General features: G+C 41.5%; 1 protein-coding gene across 3 annotated transcripts in view; it reads right to left on the reverse strand.

Moving 5' to 3' along the window:
* The window catches only part of RFX3 (regulatory factor X3), a 230,499-nt gene extending 215,914 nt beyond the window's left edge, over positions 1-14,585 (reverse strand). For 2 of the 3 annotated variants that reach the window (XR_008445484.1, XM_054032732.1), the window contains exon 1: positions 14,396-14,480. The gene's annotated coding sequence lies outside the window, so the exon portion shown is untranslated. Of the gene's footprint in view, positions 1-14,395 lie in introns of all 3 variants that reach the window. The other variant, XM_054032733.1, reaches the window with a different exon arrangement.
* Between the last annotated feature and the right edge of the window lie 11,784 nt (positions 14,586-26,369).

The raw sequence follows: 26,369 nt of genomic DNA on the forward strand, positions 1-26,369 counted from the left end.
CAATAAGATATATAAAGATTAAACCATCGAAAAGGTAAACTGGATTTTTAAAACTGGAAACTAATAAAATATTTCACATTTAAACTATAAGAACTTTTTAGTAATAAAAGGTAACTTTTTAAAATAGGCTTTTAAAATGCTACTCATTTGTAAGCAGATCACCTTATTCAAATACCTGTTCTACTTGAAAATTGACATTATTACACAGCCCATGATTTTTTTAACTTGACAGTATCGCACTAAATTACAGTAAATATACAACTACCTTAAATATTATGAATACTGCTATATACTTTCACACAGTGATATTTTGTCTTTCAGTTATTTTGTTCAAACGTCTTGTCTGGTTCAATAAGCTTTATGACACTCCAATTCTGACATACATTTTAATCTGTTTCTAACTTGTATAAACCCCAATATGCATGAAAAAAATCAGATATACAGCATCACTGGGATAGGATGTTCCTAAAGCTAGAAACAGAGAATAATGGGACTTTGAGAAAAGAGCCAGTCATGTTGTTACAGTACTAGATCATTTCGGAAAAGTTTTACTGGGTATTTTGTTGTTCAGTCTGACTGGTAACACTATATAAAAGGCATTACTGCAAAGCACCTTAGTAAGTCACATGTGCCTTTCTACTGAACTACCATGATTTGATGAAGGCAAGTTGAAGTCAGTTTTGAATGTACCTAAAATGTAGGTTCTGTATAATGTATTTACTTGTTCATGCCTTGATCATTTAATTAGATTCAAGCAACAAAGAAACATATGCCTTTGAATACAAGAGATTAGCTCCTAATATAGTCTTGATTTTTAAAACACTATTTATCACAATTGGTGATATGTACAACATGAGTCTGTGCATCCCTCGATGTGCATCCCAGTTCTGATCATGAGTAAAAGAGCAACATTAATTTTGCTGAGGACTTTAGGCTTCTGAGAATAGGCTTCCCCTACATTGATTTGACCCAGCCAAAGGAATAGGCCATGGAAATGTCCTCAATCCCTGGAAGCAATTAATCACATATGAAGCTGGTCTCAGCAATGATGTAGTCACCACCACAAACACTTCCTCAGAGGCAATTTTTTCCCTTGATAAAATACCCCATCATTCCCCCTTTGCCTTGTATTTGCAACTGTATAAAGTGCAATACAATGCACAACCCTACGACCTATAGCCCACAAAGTTTTTCTAAAGTTAGGGTGACCATATTTCCCCAGGCTGAATACGGGACATCTGGTAAAATTACTCATATTCAAGCGAGTTCAATGGCAATCAATCAGAACTATGCAGTATAAACGTTCACAACCTTACAGCCTATAGCGCACACAGTTTTTCTAAAGTTGGAAACTCCACTTTAAAGCAGCTATTTGCATGTCCTCAAGAAATATGTCATCTATACCGGGGTAGGCAACCTATGGCACACGTGCCGAAGGCGGCATGCAAGCTGATTTTCAGTGGCACTCACACTGCCCGGATCCTGGCCATCGGTCTGGGGGGGGCTCTGCATTTTAATTTAATTTTAAATGAAGCTTCTTAAACATTTTAAAAACCTTATTTACTTTACATACAACAATAGTTTAGTTATATATTATAGACTTAGAGAAAGAGATCTTCTAAAAATGTTAAAATGTATTATTGGCACGTGAAACCTTAAATTAGAGTGAATAAATGAAGACTCAGCACACCGCTTCTGAAAGGTTGCCGACCCCGGATCTATATCATTCTCCCTTTTGCGATACAATCTAACTCTTAGTGAAGTTAATGAAAGTGTAACCAACACAAAGAATTATCCCCATGACAGAAAAGACACAAATCTTCAAGCTCTCAGTTAGGCACCTTTTCCACTTGTTAAGGTTTTATTTACAAGTCATGTGGCAACTAGCTAAATATGGAATTTTGCTCAGCTTCAGTCAACCTCTCCCAAACAAGATTCTACATACAAGGGGACCTCTATCCCTGTGACATTATTTTTAAATGCTGAGCTGAAAAAGGTGAAACTTGTGCTTGCTATGTTTTTTGTTAAAAGGACACTATCTAGCTAAAGATTGTATTGTAAAAACTAAAATTTCTTTATCTGTTATTTGGAAAGCCTTTGGTTTAGAATTTTCAAACCAACTTCTAAGTGACTTAGGAGCACACGTTTCATTGGAAATCAATGGGATTTATGCTGCTAAATCACTTTTCAAAATCCAACCCACGATCATTAAAGTTGAAGAAGTTATAAAAACACAAAAAAGTACTTTGCATTTAGTGCTTTTCATCCTAAAACTCTTTGTTACAAAAGCAAGTATTACTCTCTCCATTTTGCAAATGGGGAAAATTGAGGCACAATGAAATATTGGCAGTCAAAGTTACTTAACTTTCATACCCTAATCACTAAGCCAACACTACTGGTCAGTTTCACTTTGGTTTATAGTAAGCTTGTAGTCAATTTCACATTCAGTTTCTGGGTTGCTGTTTCTTTTAGTATTTTTTAAAGTTTCATGGAAAATCTTATGCTGGCCTTAGGTTTGTCTTAGCTGTGTCCCTTCAGACTTTGCAGTGAAAATGTAGCACTCTGAATTACGGATCTGGAAAGCAAGAATACCTAGAATACCACATCACTGGGAAGCTAAGTTTTTCTTTCCCGTGATATTCAGACCATGCATTTTTTCCCTCCTACTTATACCCCCCCCTGGAAGAGCCCTAAAGAATCCTCTCTCGCCCTAATGTATGTTTTTCTGTATTGCTGCTATTTTTGTCATCTCAGGAGTCCAATGAAAATAAAATCCCGTATCTCACGGGGTCTTCTAGTAAAATATTTTACAAATAAACATACATACAGTTTCCAATTTGTGGTCAGTCAAAGGATTACAAACTTCAAAGTATAAAATGTCTGAATAAAAATAACTAAATGTTCTTCCTCCATGCAGTATATTACTAAACAGTATTTTTCTATATTCAGGGAGATTTTTCTATTGCACAGCCATCCTGCTTCTTTGTAACACAAAACACCTGTTTTGTGTGGCAAACTCCAGCTGCTGTCCCCTCTCTTATTCACTTACACGGATAGGTCAAGTTTCAAATGTAGTAATAAGGAATTAAAACAGAAGCCTTGGCCAGCAACAGGAAAAAAATTGCTGTAAAACAGAGCACTGGTGGTCGACAGATTATTTAGCTGAGGGTCCATGGAGACCTGGTTAGTCACATGACACTACTACTGTTTCTAGCTGTTACATTTCATTAAAACAAGTTAAAAACACAGTAAATCTGTTTCTAATGAAGAAGCCCTATTGTACAAACTAATTAGGAATTGAGAGGTTTGTAAAATTCAACACCTCAAAATTACAGTAGGTACAGTGTGTAAATTGCAGTACGATGCACTGCATCCCTTCCCCTTCTTGTTCCTCAAACCACTGCAGCGATTTCTAATGCACTGAAGGCATGCGAATGTGAAGGGACATTTACTTGTTGTTCATCAACATAATTTTCGTTACATGAGTTTTTCCCCTCACATTAAGAAAAATGGTTCATATAACTAGTTGTTTATAAGATGGGTGTTCATAAAATTGAGGTTCTATTGTAATTAGTTTTCCACATACACAATTGCACTATGTGCCACAGTTATGTTATATGATCATAAATGGGAGGGAAGGTGTTCTGTACACTTGTTAATAGGAGGCGAGGCAGTCCACAACATAACCTGTTGTGTTTGCAATATGAAAGCTTGAGAAACCCTGGGGAATCCACCTGATTTAGAAATTGACAGTCAATTACATGGAAGTAACTAATACAATATTTTTATTATTTAAGAATAAAGTGCTATTTGTACCCTGATAGATGGCTGTTAGTCCAATGGAAATATTTGTTATATGTTTCTTCTATTCTTCAGGAACTTTATGCACCTTGGTGATTTTTATAACTCGATACACAGTTCTGTGTACTCTCAAATTGAACAGTTACTTTGGGTTTGCTGCAGATCTATTGCTTACTATTCTATCAGGTTAAATCTTACAAATGCAGTATAGTAGGAGAATGTAGACAGCTTTTGTATCACTGCATAAGAAATATACGATACAATGACTAATCCATGTAGAGCAAATATACTTTACAAATAAAAATGAAAATATTTGTTTATGAAGAGTGGGAAGCTGGGAAGTTAAAATTAAGGTTATACATAAAGTTAAGTCACATCTGGTCCAGATGGTCCACTCTATAGGGTTGACACAGCTGATTAAACTGAAGGTTTTATATATAATCAACTAGCCCCTCAACCTTTTCCATTCTTCCTACAATTGTCTAATGTGCCTTCAAGCCTACATTAAAAGAATTCTGTTCCAGGTGCTAATGTCCTTGGCCAGCTTGTGTAACCTGTTGGCCTCCTTACTGATGTACAAGTTACTATGTGATGCACATAGAGACATGGCAAATCCTGCAGCTCCTCAGATGACAATTGGCTTTTGGGTATCCTTCACTCTATGACAGACAACCACAAAATGGCTGCCTAGCTCTCAAAAACCTCTTGTGCTTATTCCCCTCCCTCTGATAATATTATAAAAGGTGAACCAGATTTTTAAAATCATAATATGGACACCATAAAACAAACTAATATTATGTGTGACTTGAGCTAGCTAGACTAAACTAACTCTTTGCATCCAAGTGATGATACAATGTTACATTCTTCCCAGAAGACATGAAGTTTACACTGGTCCAGAAACTTAAAAGGTTATAATTAGCTACACCATTTTTATGAGAAGTAACAAATATGTGGGGTAGGGAGAGCAGGGGAGCAGGGGGAAGTGGATTGAGGTTGCAGCCCTCAAACCTGTGGTTTGCCCTATATTAACTATGCTGAGGCCTAATGCCTCCCAGCTCTCATCTCCATGTTAACATGGCTCTAACACAGCAAAGCTACCATGAGTTTGCCAGGTGGTTGTTGCTCCTAGAACCTTCCTGTTGGAGAAAGAGGGTTCAGAGCACTTAGAGAGAAACAATAGCATACGTTATTCTGATATAGTCTGCATTCACTCCAGCAGGGAATGACCAAGAGGTTGAGAGGAGTCAATTTCCATGGCATTGTCTGCCTCAACCCTTTCACACCTGACTGATCCTGAAACCACAAAGCATCCACAGCAGGGTTTCTATAGAATCAGGAATTGACATTGTGAAGGAGACATTCCTCAATTGCATGCCCCCTTCGCTATTTTTAATCCAACAAGATTTTAACCCCTCCATCCAAAAAGCGGATGTTTTGGCCCACATAATAAGATCCATTCCGTTGACCCAAAGAACATATAAACATAGAAAGTTATTAAAGGATCATCCTTAAGCAGAAGGAAAAGTTACCATACTATTAATTTTACTTATAAACCAAGTCTAAAATTTAACTGTCAGATGATTTTGCATTTTCTTCATATAGCTGAACTTAGTATATTGCAATAAAGTGAATCTATAAAATTATTTAACCAGTTAGCACACAACTTGTAGCTCAACTGAAATGGTTTGATGTAATGTGAACCAGTTCAGGTTGGCCTGAAACAAGTTACTAAATAAAAAGCAAAAGCATTCCCTTCCAGTAATGGCTGGATTGGTAGTGTAACCTTAAAGTGCCTAGTGTCTGGTTAGCTAATATATGCCAGCTTGATCTTCTATGTAACAGTTAATACGGTAAAACAAATACGGTAAACAGCTATTACATAGGTGGTCAAATTAACCCTCATTAACCATCACTAAAACAAACCTGAATACAGATTACTCCTGTCAGAGGTCATGATTGAACACATGAAACTGTTCATTTAATTTTGTAAACAGATGTAATATGCTTTCTGGGGCTATGGAGATTTGATTGAAGGATGACACAAACTTTTCCCTTTTGATCTAAATGTCACCAATGTGCATGGCACATATTACAAGAGATGCATAATAGAATTATTGCAATTTTAGACCACATCTCTTTTTCTGAATAAAATCCTCCTGTTCAATCTGCATGGTAAGTTTGAGTCTTATGGCAGAAATGGTGATTCAAACACACAAAATTTCTGAAAATGGATGAGTGTATTTTTATTCAACCTAGCAGTCTGTCTGAATATACCTCTATTCCACATCCTCCCATGCCAAACCTAGCAAGTGCCCATGCAAATGACATTTCACTCCAAGAACGAGCAGCTGGTGTAGAACTGTCACCGAAGAGGTGGACTGTATTTGCGTGTATAGACACGTAAGAGCCATAGTGTGAACCACAGCAATCCAGAATGTTAAGTGGACACTCTCTGGATGGGTATGTCTTCTTACATCTAACAAAACTAGGTTCCAAACTTGGAGGTGTAGTCCAGATCCCACAAGTGAAATCCTGGCTCCAGTGAAGTCAATAGCAAATCTCCCATTGACATCAGTGGGTGCAGAATTTCACTACTTAAGTTTCATCCAAAACAAAAGGAAATGTACCTTCTGTGTTCTCTTTGCTTCATTTTACCAATATATCCATCAATTCCTCCGGTGACAGGAAGAAACTCAACAAAACACAAAACAAATGTAAATGGTCTTAACCCTGGAAACTGCACACCTTGTTTATGAGCCAGGAGAAGAAAGTGGTCTGTTAACCATTATCTAACACCATATGTGAAGTATTAGCTAACTCCAGATGACACACCTCCAACCTGAGTTTCCCCCCACCCCCCACACCTTGCTTCCATTGTTATTGTTGGACGCTTTCAAGTGTTTTTAACTGGGCCCTGACAGTCACTGGACAAATGTATGAACTGACCCAATTTCTGTGACCTTACATGATGTTTCGATGAATTTCATATGTGACATTATATTCTGCCTAAGAGGGCTTGAAATATACAATTGCCAGTGGGGAGTGGGAAACTCACTTATGAGCATGGCGGTGGTGGTTGGAATGGGGGGAGGAGGGGCGGGGAGGCATTAAATCATCAATTTCTGCAGAATTTAAGCTTTCATGAAGTTTCTGGCCCTTGTAAATGTGAACCTAGTGTAAATCAATTCTCTGCTGTCTTTCTACAGTACCTCTGCTTCTGCCCCTGCCACAGGTTTGATAAGCAGCAAAAGAGTGAAATTAACAAGACTGGTCAGATTTACATCTGTCATTCAGAATTTTGCAGAGACCCTACTATGGCACATCAGCCAGGAGGCTCAAGAAGAGGGAGAAAACACAAAAAGCTCCTTTCTCATTCCAGCTTAAAGGGGAGGTGGAGCTTTAAGTTTATATGACACCTCCTTGCCAGAGGCTGATATGAAAGCACACCCATGTAGAAATCCCAGCATCTACCCCCTTCTCAGCAGATTAATTTCTTGCTAGGGTATTGCCCAGGGATCTTGCTAATGTTGTCCCACCTTCATTTACCTCTAGTTAATAGATTTAGTCCTTTGGTTAGCAGGTGACTGATAAAATTTTCAAGACCTGTTAATCTAAGACTTGCACTTTCATCTTGTATTATTTTGGTCTTCACCTCTTAGTGATGCAGAACATGAACCGAGCAGGAAGCAACCCAGATAATATTGTAAATTATGATAAATAAAATTAAACCCAGCATTTCTAACTGTGCTCATGTGGCCATCCTCCATTTTACCTATGGTGTTTGCTAACGATATGTCACTGACCATGCTGAAGGCCAGTAGATCAAATTTTCAATGCTGGTTACCAACCCACTTGTAAGTGAAATATCTTTAACTGGCCACTGAGCATTCAACACAGTCACAACAAAGAAAAATAAAATCTCAGGTAAATATTCTTTAAAAATCAGTACTGACCTAACTGAAGGAACATTCCAGAACATGAACTAAAGATTCAGCTGATGAAGTGAATTAACTTGTTCAAGCTAAAAACATATTTTAAAAAAATTATCTCCACTGAAATTTCTACATATTACTTTTAAATTCTGAAAGTTAAAAAAAGCCAATACCCCATTATTATTGCATTATTTCACTATTTATAAAAAAATACAACTCAGAAATCAGATAAACTAAAAGTAGGGCTTTAGCTGATGTACAGTGAATTGGGCAAATGGCACCTTTTACAGACTTGCTCATTTACCCAATATTTTGCACTTCTACATCGTTGCCTTGAATAGTGTGTGTTTCATTGTTTAGAAATTGCCTTTGACATGATAAATAAGGAGAAATGCAGCTAACTTTGTTACACTGAGGTAACAAAACAGAAGAGGGAAGCCACTTGCTTGGGGGGTACATAGCAAGACCCACTGTTATTTATTTGTATGGTGGTAGTGCCCAAAAGCCCAATCAGGCACTCTAAACACAGGAAGACATGGCCTACCCTGAAGAGCTTACAATCTAATTTGAGACAAGGCACAAGTGACAATAACAATAAGAGGGAGGAGGGTGGAAGAGAATGGTAGTAGATTACAAAGTTACACAGGGTAGCATTGTTTACAATGTGATGGTTGCATTACATGTACACTCAAAGAGAGGGGAACTAAGGAATCACCCTCCAATGTATTGGGTTCATTAATAATAGGAAGCAAACTTTAAAAATACTGCTAAACAAGTTTTCCCCAATTATTAACAAGTGAGGAAGAAGTTACCAAAATATAAAGTGAATATAGGGGGTCAAATTCAGAGATTAGTGTATAATGTTCACCCCTAGCTTAGGGTACTGATGGATACCATATGAGAATCTAGATAAAGATTATATGTAAGCTACTATAAGTTTAAGAATGTCTAAACTGGTATAACGTTCACCTTTCTGGCTCCCTCACATTCATGTTGCACCAGTTTAGACCCCTTCACCAACATGCAACTTACAAATACACCTAATACTTCATTTCTAAGTTTGGCCCACAGATTCTGAGCATGGTGTAATTCACACAGAGTGGCCAGTAGACTGGAGAGTAGCAAAAAAAGCAACTAACAGAAAGGAGTAAGAACATGTGAGTTAAAGCAGAATACATCTTTTTGTGGCTTCTCAGCATGGCAATTCCACTGAATCAGACACCTTTACTTACACCCATCTACTGGTGTGTGTGAGTGTAAGTTTAGCAGAGTTAAAGTTTCACCACTTTACACATCTCCTCAAGAAGGCTCAATATGTACTGCAAACACTACATTATTAGGTCCTATATATATAAAAAAAAATCCAGACTTTATTAAGCTACAGAAGTGGTAAGAAACTGCATCCCACAATTTTGCTATATGTATGAAAAGCAAAGATATTGTAGAATTTTTTAAAAGGTATTTTGCCATTTTTACCATAACTATATATTTAATTTTAGTCATGCAAAACTCTGTGTTTTGGTATGAAACAGGTTAAAAAAAAAATCTAAATTTGTCAGTCATACATACCCACAATAGAGTATTTATAATAAACCTGGCTGTTATCTTATATATGAAGAGGCTACTGCCTCTCTATTACCCCATCAGTCCCAATAATTAGGGGAATAAAATACATACAAGTCTTCCAGGCCACTAGATTCTTGTACTCTCTTTGCTACTTATGAGAGAATAATTAGCTTTATCTGCTTTGACCCCAGTTTCTTCCAGCAAGACTTGCAGCAAGGAATAAAACAACTAACCAACAAAAATGCAAGGTAATATATGTTCCAAAACAAAACTCAGCTGTAAAATAATTAACAAACCAAACAAAATTTAAGTAATAGTTAAAACTGAAATAGCAGTACATTAAACCAAACTAAAAATGGGAGGATTTCTTAAACCAAATCATTAATTCAGCAATGATATACTTAAATAAGAGTAAATAATGTAAAGATATAAAGCAAATATATAAAAGTGGAAACTACATCTGCTATACAAGCACAGCTAATAAATAAATACTTATGTTTTAAATTTTAAGTAAACTGTGACTGTATACTGCGTAAATACATATTTGCCATAGAACAGTCTATTATTCTAAAATCTTTATTATAAGCATTTAGAGGGAAAACATCTTGCTATATGGAGATGCATAGAATAAAGAGAAAAATTTTGATTTACAATAAGAATCAAAAAATATAAATATATATATGAATAAATCCGTGCTTTTTAGCATTTTTTCTTATTGTGTTTGAAATAGCATAGCACCCTCTGGTGCATCTGCTAGAGGAAATGTAACAGATTAAGAATGGGCACCAGTCATTGTTCTCAACACTGGTGCAGAAAGTAAAAAACTAGAAAGCTCTAGTTCTCATACCCCAATTCTTTCTTTTTCCAAATGTTTTAAGTTAAAAATATTTTAACTTGTAACAGTTAATATTCAATGAAATGAAAAGAATAAAGATGTCCCACAGATCAAGAGACACTGTAAATAAAAGATGGAAGCTTAAAATGTATTTAATGTTCCTGCTTATAGTTCACTGGTATAAAAATTAAGTCATAACAAGTCAGATTTTAAAAATCCACAAGTCAGTTGTCTAGCAAAATAAGTTTTTACATCAAGCTGCAATTTGCTACTTGTCTTGCAAGCCAGCTATTAGAATTATTCCACCTACTTGTATTCAAAAGCTGCTAACTTATATTGCTCGATAATGCTTTCCTTTCCCCCCTTTAAAAGTTTGGTAAGCGGATTATCCAAAAATGTAATATATGAATGTGTTATGAGGAGCCATTTAAGACTCTGATAAAACTATACCACATATTATAATGTACCCAGTCACTGGGAAAATAATTACCTATAAAAGAGTAGATTTTGCTAATGACAAAAGCAGAAGATGCCACCTGCTTTAGACAGGACTTTGTGAGCCACTGGAAGTCCCAGCACAATGCACTAGAAATGAAAGTGACACCTGTTTAAAGCAGCCATCTGTCCCTAACAAGCTAAATTTAGTCAAATCAGTCTATCCACTTAATCTTACATTTCCAAAATGTTTGTGTACATTCAACTTGCAAGCAAAGAAAAACTATAACCACTGTTAACACCACCTTTATTAAAGACATATAAATAATGCCAAACTTACAATTGGTGGGAAAAATATGCAATTTTAAACATGCAGATTTTTAAAAGTTTATTTACTAAGAAGAGGCTGAAAATTAATAGTTTAATTCATTATTGAAAAACACACTTCTTGGTATTCTAATTAGAGTCTATATTAATCTGACATGGAACTTGATTTAAAAACTAGCTCTCTTGCTCCATAATAACTTTGAAAGTTTGCTTTTATTCTCTGTATATTTATGTTGCATTCACAACCTGTAATCTCAATTCAAAACAAACTTTAAAAAAAAAATCAGAATACATTATATATGTTGAAAAAGCCTGTTCCCTTGTTAATATTACACATGTCAATGTCTGCTGTTGGTAGGCCTCCTTTGTGGTTTGCATGAAAAAGCATCCCTCAATTTTGAATATGAAAAGGAAATAATTTAATGACAGAAGAGGTGGGAAAAAACCTGAAAATCAGTAACATTCACTAGACCACAAAGCAACCACTATGATAAAAATGTGCAACATTTTAGATTCCTTAACCATATTAAGCACACCTGGTTCTGTTCCAGGTAAGGACAAAGAAAATATGTCATCCTTCCCTTTCAGTGTGAAGTTCATTAAGTTAAAAGAAATAGTAACATTTTTATTTCTGAGAACTGTATTGTTATAACTAACAAATTGCTATATTTAGGAAGAGAAGAAAATATACAGTAATAACAAAACAAGGCCCAGTTACCCGAGGAGATGAAGAAAACAAGGATTTTAAACTATATAAAAATGGTAGGTCATGGACTCTTATTTTATTTCTTTTGAATACATTGCCAAAAAATATCTGTCTACTCCAGCACAATGCAAGTTAGCTAACACACCAGGGCACAGAACTCACAAAGACTCAATGAAGCTATGTGCAAGTGCATTAAAATGCATTTTTAATCACACTTGTTCAGCTATGTACTCTAAACCACAAACACGTGAATAAAAATCACAAACCATTTTATTATCAAAAGGCTGTCTGACATCGCAAACATCTGGTATTCTGATAGCTGAAGGCACTGGGGAATCAAAATGCATAATGAAGATCCCATCTATGAAACATTAAAACGTTAAGGTGGGAACAAATTGTTAATGCTGCTTTTCTTTGTAAAAGTCTAAGATGCTAGCTGATGTGACATGGCACTATTTTCAATTACCTCGTGCAACAGCTCCTTTAAAGTAAATGTGGTGAGTAATACTAAAAACTTTTTGTGATACAACACACCTTTTTTTAAATACGGTCTTTAAAAAATACAGATTTCTGCTTCCTCAGCCAGCTCACTTTTCTTTGCTAATTTAGGCTTTGATCCTGAAAGCTGCTCTACCCAGGGAGATTTCTAGCCCCATCCAGAACTCCATCATCAATGGGGCTCTTTGCTGGTGTAGGGAGTCCAACCCACACAGTGCAGCTTGCAGAACTGGGACATTACCTTACAGGCAACGTTAGACGTGTGGAATGAATTAACAAATAAAGAATCACACAGTAAACTCAGTGACAAAAACTAATAATTGTTATATTCTAGAAATTAATTCACTAAGATTTATATGTAACAACTCTACTATATAACATACTGAACACATAGTGACAAACTGACTTCTTTGATGTCAGTAATTTTTAACGTATTTGGAACTCATCTGATCACAGTACCTATGCTAGGAGAAAGGAAAATAAGTCATTCCTCCTTTTCAATATAAAGTATATTAAGTTAAATGAAAGTAACATTTTTATTACTGATGATTGTTTTATTGCTCAGGATGAAAACTTTGACAAGACCACAAATGAGAATTTTGAGACCTTTGCTGGTTCATTGAAATGTATCATTTCAATTACACGGACTGCATATGAAAACATACTTAGAAAGTAAAACTGCAAGAGACATAATAAGCCTTAGTTCAAAAAATAATACAAGTATCACTAATGCATTAATTATCTACCCTCCTCTGCACTTGACAATCCCCAGAATAATTGACACTGTCACATTCTTCAGAGGTTGCTCTGTCAAATAAATCAATATCTTTCTGTTGGCGTTGTTACGAGGAACAAGATTGTAGTCAATGCAGGGCTTAAATGTAAAGGTGGAAAAAAGTATCTTCAAAATTAAAATCAACAAAAATATCTTGTAAAACACTACCATTTTCCTATGAATTACATTAAATACAGGAATGAAGAAATAACACTTTTTAAATCATCTGTATTTAAAAAAAATTGTAAATTCCAAAGACCATTTTATTAACTGAGAGTTGATTTGACATCACGGGGGGGGGGGGGGGGGAAGAGAGAGAATTGGATATAAAAATGTTAAAGAAATTCCCCATGATACCCCACGAAGGTATCAAAATATGTCCAGAAAAACAAGTGAATAAATTGATGGTATATGCTGAGAAGTCAAATCCCTAAATCTTAACAAACAATCAAAAAGAAGATGAAATATACATGGGTTTCAAGTTCAGAAGATTCATACATTCTTTATGAACTTGACTTCAATTTCAGCTCTCTCCAGAAAAAGAAGACCCACCAAGAAAAATCCTTTAAAAGTACAGTAGCTTTGACAAATAAAATTGCAAAGCAAGTTTTCTTAATGTTTTCTTCTCTCTTTCATTTATCTGATATACACAAAGTCTCTCATTCGTAATGAAAAATAACTAAAATTCCCTTCACTGTGGGAAACTTAAGGAAACTGAAATGGATCTTCTACCCCAAACATCTCTACATAGAAGATAACACACTACATAAACTACAACCCCAACTAACACACTTGCACTGTATCCAGATTAAATCACAAGTACAAAAACAGCATTAAAAAAAATCTTTCCCAGCAGCTGGACAGCAAAGCAAAACTGCTACTATCTGTGGGGGGGGGGGGGGGGGGGCGGGAGACTACTGGGTGAATAGAAAAACAATGTACAGTACAAAGAAAATACAGTTTTCCCAAAAATAAACAATTAAACTAATGATGATTAAAGAAGGAAATAATCTGGCCACCGAATTAGGGCTTCACAGAAGAGGGCTAGGGAATGTGTGAGTATCACCAGAAGAGATAAAAAGTTCACAAACATCTAAATCTGAACAGTCTCACAACCCCAGAACAAGGCCCCTAGGAGTGAAGAGGAGAAACATTCCCTGGTTGTTGGTGTGTTGCAGAATCCATGCCTGGGTGTTCGCTAAAGCAGGTACCATCAGACAGGGCTCATCAACGTCTCATCTCTCTGTTTCCCTCTATTGTACACCGAGGCCAAGGAGATACCTGCCCACCCTCTCCACAACCGTCCCGCAGACCAGAAGCGTGACTCTCCCCCCCCCCCTTCCCAGCCCTCAGCCAACACCACATTCCCCATCCACCATCAAAGTACAACCAAGGGGGGTGGGACAACCAGCCAGCAGCGAGACACGCGTTACAGCCTCACCCTCCGGCTACATCTCAATCAATGGGGCAGCGCAGCTCGGGGACCGGGGGGCCGGAGTGCACGGAACAATCATAGTCACCTGGGCTGTGCAGGGCTGTGGTGTTGCTGTTGTTGCTCTTGCTGGTGGATGTTGTTGTTGTGGGTGATGATGAGGAAGGGGGTGAGGATGGGGGTGGTGAGGAGCAGCAGCAGGAGGAGGAGGAGGAGGAGAGGAGCGGTTGTTGTTGATGGGTAACAGTCGCCAGGACTACGGTGACTATGGCGCTTGATTCACAAGGCAACGGTTGCTATAACTCACAAAAGGGAGAGAGCGAGCGAGAGAGGAGGAGGCGGCGGCCCAGCCTGAGAGGCCCGGAAGAGGCGGGGCCACCGCATGACTGACACCTCCCGTCCCGGCGCCGGTGGGAGGGGATTCGGCTCCCTCACAGGGAGGAGGGGAGCGCACCTGTCTCTCACTGAACGCGGGGTGGGATCAGGCTGAGCGCTCCTCCCCTTGGGGCGCGCGCACAGGCGGGTGTTGGTGAGCACAATGCGCTGCCCGCGAGAGGTCTGTTAGCGGGGACAGTTACTCCGTTCAACAGGCGCAACTACCGAGCACCGCTTCCCGCCTCCCGCCATGCGTGACTGGGGGCGTGGTTACACCTGGCTCCCGCGTGCACGAGCAACGCGGCGGACCGACTCTGCCGTCATTTCCGGCTGTGGGAGAGACGACGAGGAGGAAAGTCCCGGATGTGGGCCGGCGAGAGACTCGCTCAGGGCCCCCTAACCACCCGTGTCCCGAGGAAGCAGTTGTAGAGCGGGGGAAGGAGGAAGTCCCGCCTCGCGCCCGATTGCCCTAGCGCCATGAAAACGGCGGCCTGGAGGCGCCATCTTAAAGGGAGGCCAGGGGACGGCAGTTTCTCCGCAGTCAGCGTCTTGTAACCGCCGCCGCGCGCACAGCCTGTGACTAGCCAATCTCTGGGTGCACGGCCCTCCACTCGCCTTACCCCCGCACACACCGACCCACAACCTGCCGGCACCCCCGACCACACACAGCCCTTGTATCCACTGTGCAGCCCGCCTACACGCGCCTCTCATCCCCACGCGGACTCTGGAATCCACCCGTAGCCATCCCACAGCCTTCACCCCGCCCTGCAACTTGCCAACACCGTTGTCACCCTACACTGACTCTTCAGCTCACCAACTGTGGTACCCATCCCAACTCTCTCCTCGCCTATCTCTAGCAACCCACATACACCAACCTGCAATCCACATATACGTTGCCAGCCCTGCCCTACAACTCACCTGCACCCCCACATCCCCCACCTCTGCACCTGCCCTGCAATGAACATACACATCCCTTATCCCACTCCCACCTGCATTCCCAATGTACACATCCCTGACCCTACACCATCCTGCAACCCTGCTACTGCCCCCCCCCCACACACACACACACCTCACCCCTATACCAGCACTTTAATTTACCTACACCCCAGGCCTGCCCATCCTGCAACCCACATATCCCACCCTATCCTTGTCCTGCACTCCACCTACCCCAACACGCTCATTCTGTGGCCCATCTACATCTATGCAGCCCCTATCTATACCACACATTAAAGCCATCTGTTCAACACCTATATCCTCTACCTCCCACACTCCTTGCAACTCACCTACAGCCCCTCTATACACACCCCTTGTAACTCACTGACAGCCCAAATGCATCCTAGTCACACACACACACATCCTATAACCCACCTACATCCCTTATTCTTCCTGTAATCTACCTACAACCCTATACACACAACCTCTATGTGCCCTGTAACCCAGGTACTCTCTACACACATTCCCAACCATGCACCCTGTAAGCCACCTACTGAGAACCCATGTACACTATACCTTACCTACTAGTCCCTCTAACATTTCTGCTACATACAATCTGTAAACCAGGTACACCCTAGAAACTTCCACTAAACCCCCCCCACACACACACACATCCTGAATCCTTATGCATAGCCTGTAACCAGCCTATACCCTCACAAGCATTTTTTACCAATAGGCACAGTCTGTAATCCATCTACTCCCTCCCCACACACAGCCTCTACCCTTACAACATATTACACCCCTGCAGAAGACTTTTACCATCTTGCATCTCCACAAACCACATTTCCAAACAAACTTTAATCCACTTTACTCAGTTTGTACTCTCTGTATCTCCCTAACTACATTGCACAAGGAACAAAATTTTTCACAGCCCTGGGCGATGTAGCTAGGTTGATTTAATTTTTAAGGTCTAAGACCTACAATAACTGGCTGGTGGAGACTTTTTCAGTTAAGAAATAATATTTAGGAATTAGTTGAACTGTCACTGTGATCAAATTGAAGATCTGGATTATTTGCTAAAATAGAGCCTTATCCTGAGATGCTGAGCAAACGCTGGTCCTATTGTCTTCAGGGGCTCCGCAAGGGTACCGCATTCAGGTTGGCGGTACAGCAAAAGCTTATCTTCAGTTCAATAAAGCTTACAGGTTAGATGGTGGCCCGCAATACAGCCTCTCTATACCACTCCAGGCTGCCAAGGATTTGTCCATCATACTGGAATCCCCGGGTCATGTAGGCCCAGCAGTGAGGTGACCAGGGCACAGTTGCAATCCAACTATTCCTCTCTGATAGAAAGACCCCTCGAGGCTGTTACCTGTTGGTATAATTTAGAGCCTGGGGGAGTAAAGTGACCCTCCTGACATTATGACTCTTGGGCGGAGGAGAACAGTCGCTATTCACCTGCTGTTTCCCACTGCAAGCAAATAGGCAGAGAAGGATGGGAATATCAGGAACCCTGGTTCTGCCCCCTGCTAGTTGGCTGAGTGGCACAGGGGAGAGTAAGCAAAGGTCTGCACTGTAGCTGGAGTATAGTTTCCAGTTTGGGTAGATGTACACACACTAGCTTTGATCAAGCTAGCACACAAAAAATAGCAGTGTAGCTGTGATGGTGCAGGAGTTTGACTCAGGCTAACCACCTGAGTACAATCCCATCCAAGATTCTAGGTACATATTTGGGCAGCTGGCCTGAGTTGCTACCAGTGCTGCTCTGGCTTTGCTGCTATATTAAGCACACTAGTTCAATCAAAGCTAGCATGTATACATCTACCCAAGCTGGAAATTACACCTCTATGTTCAGCATAGCCGTACCTTGAGCTTAAATAGAAGGAATAGAATAATTTAATCCTTCCCCAGAGTAATGTGGGAGCAGGGGAGAAATTTGTTCTCTTATCAGCTGCTGAGGTGTTGCAGTTATGTGCCTCCCGTTACCCAGATTAGATTATATAAATACAAGCTGAATGTGAGCAATCACCATGCTACCAGAAAACCAGGAAACTTTTTGGTAAATGTCATTTGTGGATGCTCCCCCCCCAGTAATCTGTCTGGAAAGTATCACAGCTTCTCTTTGGATAAAGTTTTTATAGTTAAAGAAAACAAACTTCTAATAGAAATAAGGTTTTTTAAATACAATAATCTATCCACCCTGAACAATAGACGTAGCTGTTCTTAATTTAAACCATTGAAATCAAATGGGCATAATTTATCTCTACCCTTCGGTCTTTTGGCAGGCTCTGCATTTGCAACCAAAATCTACGTTTGTGGCTTGCATTTTATATTGTATGTTTAACAGAATATGGGGGTGCTGAGGCAATATACTACATTTTGTTTCTTCAGCATCTCAGCATAACTCTGCTGAAGCACAGGCCAGAGTTTGATATTTTCAGAAAGCATTAGCGTTAAACCGCAGGGCTATTGAATGTAAAACCCTGACAAGTAAGTGTTAATGGTTCCCAATCCACTTCAAAGAAAGAACCATATAGTTTAGTAAATAAACATTCAAAGCACACAGAATACAAATAGTATAAAAATTGTAAATAATATTTAGAATACTATGAGTAGCTTTTAAACAAAAGCTAGTAGACAAATCTACATGTGTTCCAGATACAGCCTCTACCCATCCTTTGTTGCTGTTACATATTTAAAATTTAAATGCAAGGTTTCAACATAACATTTACACTCCTATACTTTAGCACACACATATAAATACATTCCCCTCTGGTCTTCTTTCAGAGATGATTTCTCAGTCTTTATAGTGTGATCATTATATGTAATGTCTAGCACCGGAACTCTTCAGAACTTGAAAAGAATGGTAGAATCTCTGTCCTTTTCCAGATACTACAGAACTCTTTCAAACAGTCTAGCAATATTTCAGTCCGTGGGTTAATAGTTCACCAATTCTCCGATTCTGGTGAAACAAAGTTGTAGCCTATATCCAAAGTAGTACAGGTGCTGGGATCAGTATAAGATCCACTCCCTGAATTTCTATAAGGCTTTCTATCGGTAGAACACTTTGTTCTCCCCATAAACCCAGCTAAGTTAGGTAAGACTGTACAGCCCTCACCTCACTCCACACTGCCCTGGTTCTCTCGCTGAGACAGAATCCCAGTTTAAAGCAGTTAGCTAATAGCTAAAAGTAAGTTCCATAGGATCTGTAACATCTATGGGTACAAAATGCTTCCTTGCCACTCTCCCTCTAGGTCTACTAGAAGGTGTAGTTTCTGCCTCAAATCAAATCAATAAGAACAGATTTAAAATTTTATTAAAGCTAATGTTAAAAAAATGTATAATACACAGATTTAAGAAAAGAGTGTCTGTACATCTGGGTATAATGCTTAGATTATCCACAAATACAAAGTTTGTTTTAAAAGTCAGAAGATACATATAGTGGATGATCAGCAATAACCCAAATTTTGGTGAATAAATTTAGTAATAGAGTTAGATATTAGCATCCAAATATCCACTCTCCCTCTAGGTCTGTAATACACACCATACTATACCAAACATTATCCTGCTTCCCTCGTAACTAAAGCTGGAATAGCACTCACCTGTATCCAAAGTGGTACACGTAGACAAGGCCTTGTCTACACTACAAAGTTTTGTCAACAAAAGTGATGTAGAAACTCAAAAATCGACATAATAAAAATTGGAATGTCATGTTCACATTCACTCCCTCTGTTGGCAGAGCATGTCCACAGTTGGGGCACTGTCATCAACAGTGTGAGCAATGCATTGTGGGTACCTATCCCGTGCATCTTGGGACCAGGCTCAATGTCCCGTGATGCATTGCTTTGTATCCCAGCACTCCATGGGCTTCAGGCTTTCTTTCGCAGCATTTTTCAATGGCCCTTTTTTGCTGTGCACCCCAGCAGCTTTGTGAGATGGGATGGAGCCCGCACTGCTCTCCTATGCTCTGTTAACTGTCAAGAAGACATTGTGGATGGCAGTTAATCGCAAAGTCCCTAACTGAGGAAGACTCCCAGTCACCTGACATGGAATATAGGACATAGGAGCAACTTTAGATTGCTTTTGGCATTCACAGAATAGCTGCATGGGGTAGACCATTGCTTTGGGCTTGTGAAACAAGCACTGAATGGTGGGATCATATCATCATGCAAGTGTGGGATGACCAGCAGTGGCTACAGAACTTTTGGATGCAGAAAGCCACCTTCCTGGAACTGCACATGGAGCTCTCCCCAGACCTGCGGCACAAGAACACCAGAATGAGAGCTGCCCTCTCGGTAGAGAAGCATGTGGCAGTTGCTGTGTGGAAGCTGGCAACTGCTACCAGACTGCTACCGGTCGGTCACGAATCAATTTGGAGTGGGGAAGTCAACCATTGGGGCTGCATTAATGCAAGTGTGCAGCGCAATAAATCACATCCTGCTACGAGGGACCGTAACTCCGGGAAATGTGCATGAAATAGTTGATGGCTTTGTAGAAATGGGTTTCCCTAACTGTGGAGGGGCGCTAGATGGCACACATATTCCAATTTTGGCACCAGACCACCTTGCAACTGAGTACATCAATAGGAAGGGGTACTTCTCCATGGTGTTGCAGGTATATGTGGATCCTGGGAGACCCGGCGTACCCCTTAGAGGCTCACGAAACCTTACATGGGAACCTGGAAAGCTGTAAGAAGCAGTTCAACAACAGGCTGAGTAGATGCTGGATGACAGTGGAATGTGCCTTTGGCAGATTAAAGGTGTACTGGGGGATGCCTTTATGGCAGGCTAGACCTTAATGAGGATAATATTCCTTTGGTCATAGCCATATGTTGTACATTGCATAATCTTCGTGAAGCTAAGGGTGAAAGGTTTGCTCGGGTGGAGTGTTCAGGCAGACCGCTTGGCTGCTGATTTTGAGCAGCCAGATACCAATGCTATCAGAGGAGTCCAGAGTGGGGCAATTCGAATCAGGGAGGTTTTGAGGCAACACTGAAAATGAGAACCAGTAATGTACATCTCTGTGATTGATGCTACAATATTACATGTAGTTTTCCTAGGAAGTAATGGTGACATTGGGGCATTCCAGCAAGCACATGAATAAACTGCCTGTTTATGTATTGGTAGTGCCTGCTATCTCAATTTGTAGAAAACAAATAAAGATGAGTTACCATTTAAAAACTTTGCATTTATTGCACAAGAAACAACTCACACAAACACACAAAGATGCTTGGTGTGAAAGGAGGTACCAGGGAAGGGTAGACTTTCAGACCTGTGTGTAGGGCCAGCTATCATTATGAAAGTTGCTGAAGGGGTGGACTGACGGGGAAACCCAGAAGTTCCAAAAAGTGGAAAGCACTGTGCGGGTGGAGTTTGGGGGGAGCATGGAAAAGAGTTCTGAATGTGCTGCAGGAGAGGGCGGGCCCGGATCTGCTCAGTCTGCAGCATTATTAAGGATTCAGCATCTGTGTTTTCTCTTCCATTACTTTAATCATCCGCTTAGTAGCATCCTTAACAAACTCCTGATTTTCTTTTCTGTCCTGCCTTTTGGCTTCCTACCACTTCTTGTGTTCCCTTTTCTCTGCATTGGAGGAGTGCAGTACCTCCCAGAACATGTCTTTTTCTTTGCTCCATCTTGCCTGCTTTCTTATCTGGGAGAGATGCTCGGCTGGTGTGTGGGGGGGTGTTCCTGAAAGCCAAATCTGCCAGAGCACAAGGAACAATGCATGGAAGCATGATTGTTAAATTCACGCACAGCATTGAAACATTTCAGTAAAATACACCTTTTGCGGAAAAGGGCACTCTGCAAAGGTTGTGGTGCAGCGAACTAGGGGGAAAAAATCTAAAATTCTCCCGCACTGTTCCACAGGTGGGGGTCATTCTAGCAGGGTAAGCAGGGAAATGAGGGTACATCTACCACATGCTTTTGGCTTCTGCCCTGCTTCCTGTGCTGCTCGCCTGTGTGCCGCTATGGTCCCTGCACAAGTGATTGCCAAATGGCATGGGAAAATTTCCTACAATGGGGGAAGGAACAGAGCTGCTCTGCCAAGAAGCCGTAGGCAGAGGATTACAAAATATCTCCAGGAAAGTTTCCTGGAGATCTCTCTAGAGGATTTCCATGAGATCTCAGTGTGCATCAACACCCTGGTCCACTGCACTGATTAGCTACACAGGGAAATGTCCAGCTCACAGAAACACATCCAGCCTTCTACATTTTCATACCCTGAACCCACCTCCACATTACACAAACCACAGCCACTTAACAGGCGTCTCCTCTCCTTCTTGCTCGCCAGAGAGGAACTGCTGAAACTGGCTAGACACCTCTGGAGTAGTGAATAGTTCCTGTCTGCCTGCCCCACCGGGCGACCCCGCCGGGAATGTCACATTGTCGTGTAACTCCACCTCTTCATCAATGACTTCGTCCTCCAGGTTAGGTCCTCTTTCCACCGCATCCATGCCCGCCGAAGTATCCATGGGGCTCTTGGCGGTGGAGTCGCCACTGATGATAGCGTCCAGCTCCTTATAGAACTGGCAGGAGTTTAACTCCCTTGCTTTATGGTACACCTGCCTCAGCTCCTTTATCTTTGCACTGCAGCATGTCTCAATCATAGCCCTTTTTGCACAAGCCTCGACAAATGTGCGTGTAGGTATTCCAGTTCCTACGGCTCAAGCACAGCTGGGACTGCACAGCCTGCTCCCCCCATATACTGAGCAGATTCAGCAGCTCAGCAGTGTCTAAGTGGGAGAGCATTTGCTGCAATAACCTACCATGGTCACCTGGGAAGATGTGGTGAGACCTCTCTACATCGAGCAAAAAGAAAATGGAATTTAAAAAATTCCCAGGGCTTCTAAGGGGAAGGAGCAGATGGTTGTTTACCTGGATGCAGGGCATTGGAGTTCAAACTGCTGACCAGAGCAGTCATGATGGGCATTACTGGGACACCTCCTAGAGGCCAATTAAAGCGATAAAATCAAGCGTGGTGTCTACACTGGCACTTTGTCAACAAAAATTTAGAGGGGAAAAAAACTTATGTCTCTCATTGAGGTGGTTGTATTTTGTTGCCAAAATGGCATTTTAGCTGCCAAAAGTCGCATCGCAGTTTGTAGGCATTCACTGCTTTGTTGACAAAAAGCAGCTTTTTGTCGACAAAACTTTGTAGTGTAGACAACGCCCAAGTCTTCACAGCAAACACAACTCTTAGACTTGTGTGGATCGTCCACAGGGCTATCCTTAACTCATATTTATAGCCTGCTGCCCACCCTCCAGGCCCCCCCTATACTCTGATTGGTTCAGTTTTCAGAGGGTAACTGAGTGTGACCTGCCAGGTTCTTACCTACAGTGAAAATTTCTATGCAACTTCAGAAGCAGTTACTAAGCATGTCCAGTAATTGCCGCATTCTATTTCCCAATGTTTCTGTACCCTTATAGCTGAATTGTCTTCCCCTGTATGTGTGTTGATACAGAATATTCCAACTAAAATCCATGTCTCCTCTCACTGTTTCTGTCCCTTTCTTTGAGGGCTACAGTATAAAGCATGTGGGTTACGTAGTCAGTTGGCCAAACATGTATAATGTTGTTAAAAAAAAATTCACAGTAGGAGTTGAGTACGTAATCAGGGGCAGAATTTGGCCCATAGAAAGAAAAACTATAAGAGATTTGTATCCTTTTATTTAGAATGTTACCTTTTTCTTTTCTTTATTGTAATAACTTTTCACTTTTAATGTTAACATTATGTCCTGATTTTGGTATACTCTTGTGAAATTTGGCACACTGATTTTCTTTCTGTATTTCATGTACAATTGTGTGGAGCCTAGAGAAAACATCTGTTCAAGCTTCTGGTCTATTATTTCATTCCTGCTCACAACTCGTAAACTAAAAATCTGTCAAACTCAAACCTGTTTGTTATATACAAAAGGTTAAAATTTTTACTAAAATGTTTAATATTAATAATTTTAATGTAGCATCTAACACCTCAGTCCTCCAAAGCGATTTAGAAGTATGCAGAACCTCTTGCGATGAGGCATCCCATTAATCTCAACTGGACTCTGCAAGGATCTAAGAGTCCTCACTTGTGGACCCTTTTGCAGGAGTGGCCTTTATCTGAGCATTTAGTTATGGCAACATCATGTTTAGCCAGTTGGCTAAAGCACACAGTGTAAAATGTGAAGCTGCAAACATAGTTAGTAGTTGTAAATGCTAAACATTTGCATGTGTATTTTTTATGCCACTTCCAAAAATAGGCACTTAAAATCTGCATGCAATTTTTGCATAAACTTGCATGTCTGTATGTCATTTTTATTCTCTTGAATTGCATTAAAATAATTTGTGTGTCTAGAATTGTATGTTATAATTTGCATGGGCAAATATTTTTGCTCAACTATTTCCTAAAATTTAATTTGGCAGTTCTTTTTTTTTTAAATCTAGCTAAATAAAACATCATTTTTTTTACATAAGAACAGCCATACTGAGTCAGACCAAAGGTCCATCTAGCCCAGTATCCTGTCCTCCGACAGTGGCCAAGGCCAGGTGCCCCAGAGGGAATGAACAGAACAGGTAATCATCAAGTGATCCATCCCCTGTCACCAATTTCCAGCTTCTGGCAAACAGAGGCTAGGGATACCATCCCTGCCCATCCTGGCTAATAGCCATTGATGGACCTATCCTCCATGAACTTATCTAGTTCTTTTTTGAACCCTGTTATAGTCTTGGCCTTCACAATATCCTCTGACAAGGAGTTCCACAGGTTGACTGTGCATTGTGTGAAAAAATGCTTCCTTTTGTTTGTTTTAAACCTGTTGCCTATTAATTTCATTTGGTGACTCCTAGTTCTTGTGTTATGAGAAGGAGTAAATTACACTTCCTTTCTCTGCATTTACTTTCTCCGCAGCGGTCATAATTTTATAGATCTCTTTTATATCCCCCCTTAGTCATCTCTTTTCCAAGCTGAAAAGCCCCAGTCTTATTAAGCTCTCCTCATATGGCTGTCATTCCATACTCCTAATAATTTTTGTTGCCCTTTTCTGAACCTTTTTCAATTCCAATATATCTTTTTTGAGATGGGGCGATCACATCTGCACGCAGGATTCAAGATGTGGTCGTACCATGGATTTATATAGAGGCAATATGATATTTTCTGTCTTATTATCTATCCCTTTCTTAATGATTCCCAACATTCTGTTAGCTTTTTTGACTGCCACTGCACATTGAGTGGATGTTTTCAGAGAACTATCCATAATTGCTCCAAAAGCTCTTTCTTGAGTGGTAACAGCTAATTTAGACCCCATCATTTTATATGTATAGTTGGGATTATGTTTTCCAATGTGCATTACTTTGCATTTATCAACATTGAATTTCATCTTCCATTTTGTTGCCCAGTCACCCAGCTTTGAGAGATCCTTTTCTAGCTCATCTCAGTCTGCCTGGGACTTAATTATCTTGAGTAGTTTTGTATCACCTGCAAATTTTTCCACATCACTGTTTACCCCTTTTCACAGATCATTTATGAATATGTTGAATAGGACTAGTCCTAGTACAGACCCCTGGGGGACACCACTATTTACCTCTCTCCATTCTGAAAACTGACCGTTTATTCCTACCCTTTGTTTCCTGTCTTTTAACCAGTTACCAATCCATGAGAGCACCTTCCCTCTTATCCATGACAGCTTACTTTGCTTAAGAGCCTTTGGTGAGGGACCTTGTCAAAGGCTTTCTGAAAATCTAAGTACACTATGTCCTCTGGATCCCCCTTGTCCACATGCTTGTTGACTCCCTCAAAGAATTCTAGTAGATTGGTGAGGCATGATTTCCCTTTACAAAAACCATGTTGATTCTTCCCCAACAATTTTGTTCTTTACTATAGTTTCAACCTGTTTGCCCACTACTGAAGTTAGGGTTACCATATTTTGTCCCTCCTAATGGAGGACACTCCCGGGGCCCCGCCCATGCCCCCAGCCCCACCCACGCCCCCGCCCCAACCCCGCCCCCTCCCAAAGTCTCCGCCCCCTCCCCTGCTTCCCGCGAACATTTAATTCGCGGGAAGCCTGAAGCAGGTAAGGGGGTGTGTGGGGGGCAGGAGGCGCGGCCCAGCCCAGCTCAGCCCAGGCTGGCTCCCCCGGCGGCTCCAGCCTGGGTCGGCTCGGGCCCTGGGGTGCCGGCCCCGGCCGACCACCCCCGGCGGCCCGGCGCACCCCCCGGCTCCCAGCCCCACGGGCCCGGCCCCTGGCTCCCCGATCCCGGCCCGGCTCCCTGCCCCACGGGCCCGGCGCACCCCCCGGCTCCCAGCCCCACGGGCCCGGCTCCCCGCCCCGCGGGCCCGGCCCCCCGGCCCGGCTCCCCGCCCTGCGGGCCCGGCCCCCCGATCCCGGCCCGGCTCCCCGCCCCGCGGGCCCGGCCCCCCAATCCCGGCCCGGCTCCCCGACCCGCGGGCCCGGCCCGGCTCCCCGCCCCGCGGGCCCGGCCCCCCGATCCCGGCCCGGCTCCCCGACCCGCGGGCCCGGCCCAGCTCCCAGCCCCACGGGCCCGGCGGCCCGGCCCCCAGCCCCCCGACCCCGGCCCGGCTCCCCGACCCGCGGGCCCGGCTCCCGGCCCGGCACCATGCCCCCGGCCCCGCACAAAGAGGCCCCGGCCGAGCCTCCCGATTTTCCCGGACATGCCCGGCTTTTGGGGATTTCCCCCCAGACGGGGATTTGAGCCCCCAAAAGCCGGACATGTCCGGGAAAATCCGGACGTATGGTAACCCTACTGAAGTCAGGCTT

Source organism: Malaclemys terrapin, chromosome 6 (genome assembly GCF_027887155.1).
Source record: "Malaclemys terrapin pileata isolate rMalTer1 chromosome 6, rMalTer1.hap1, whole genome shotgun sequence".
Classification (NCBI taxonomy): Eukaryota; Metazoa; Chordata; order Testudines; family Emydidae; genus Malaclemys; species Malaclemys terrapin.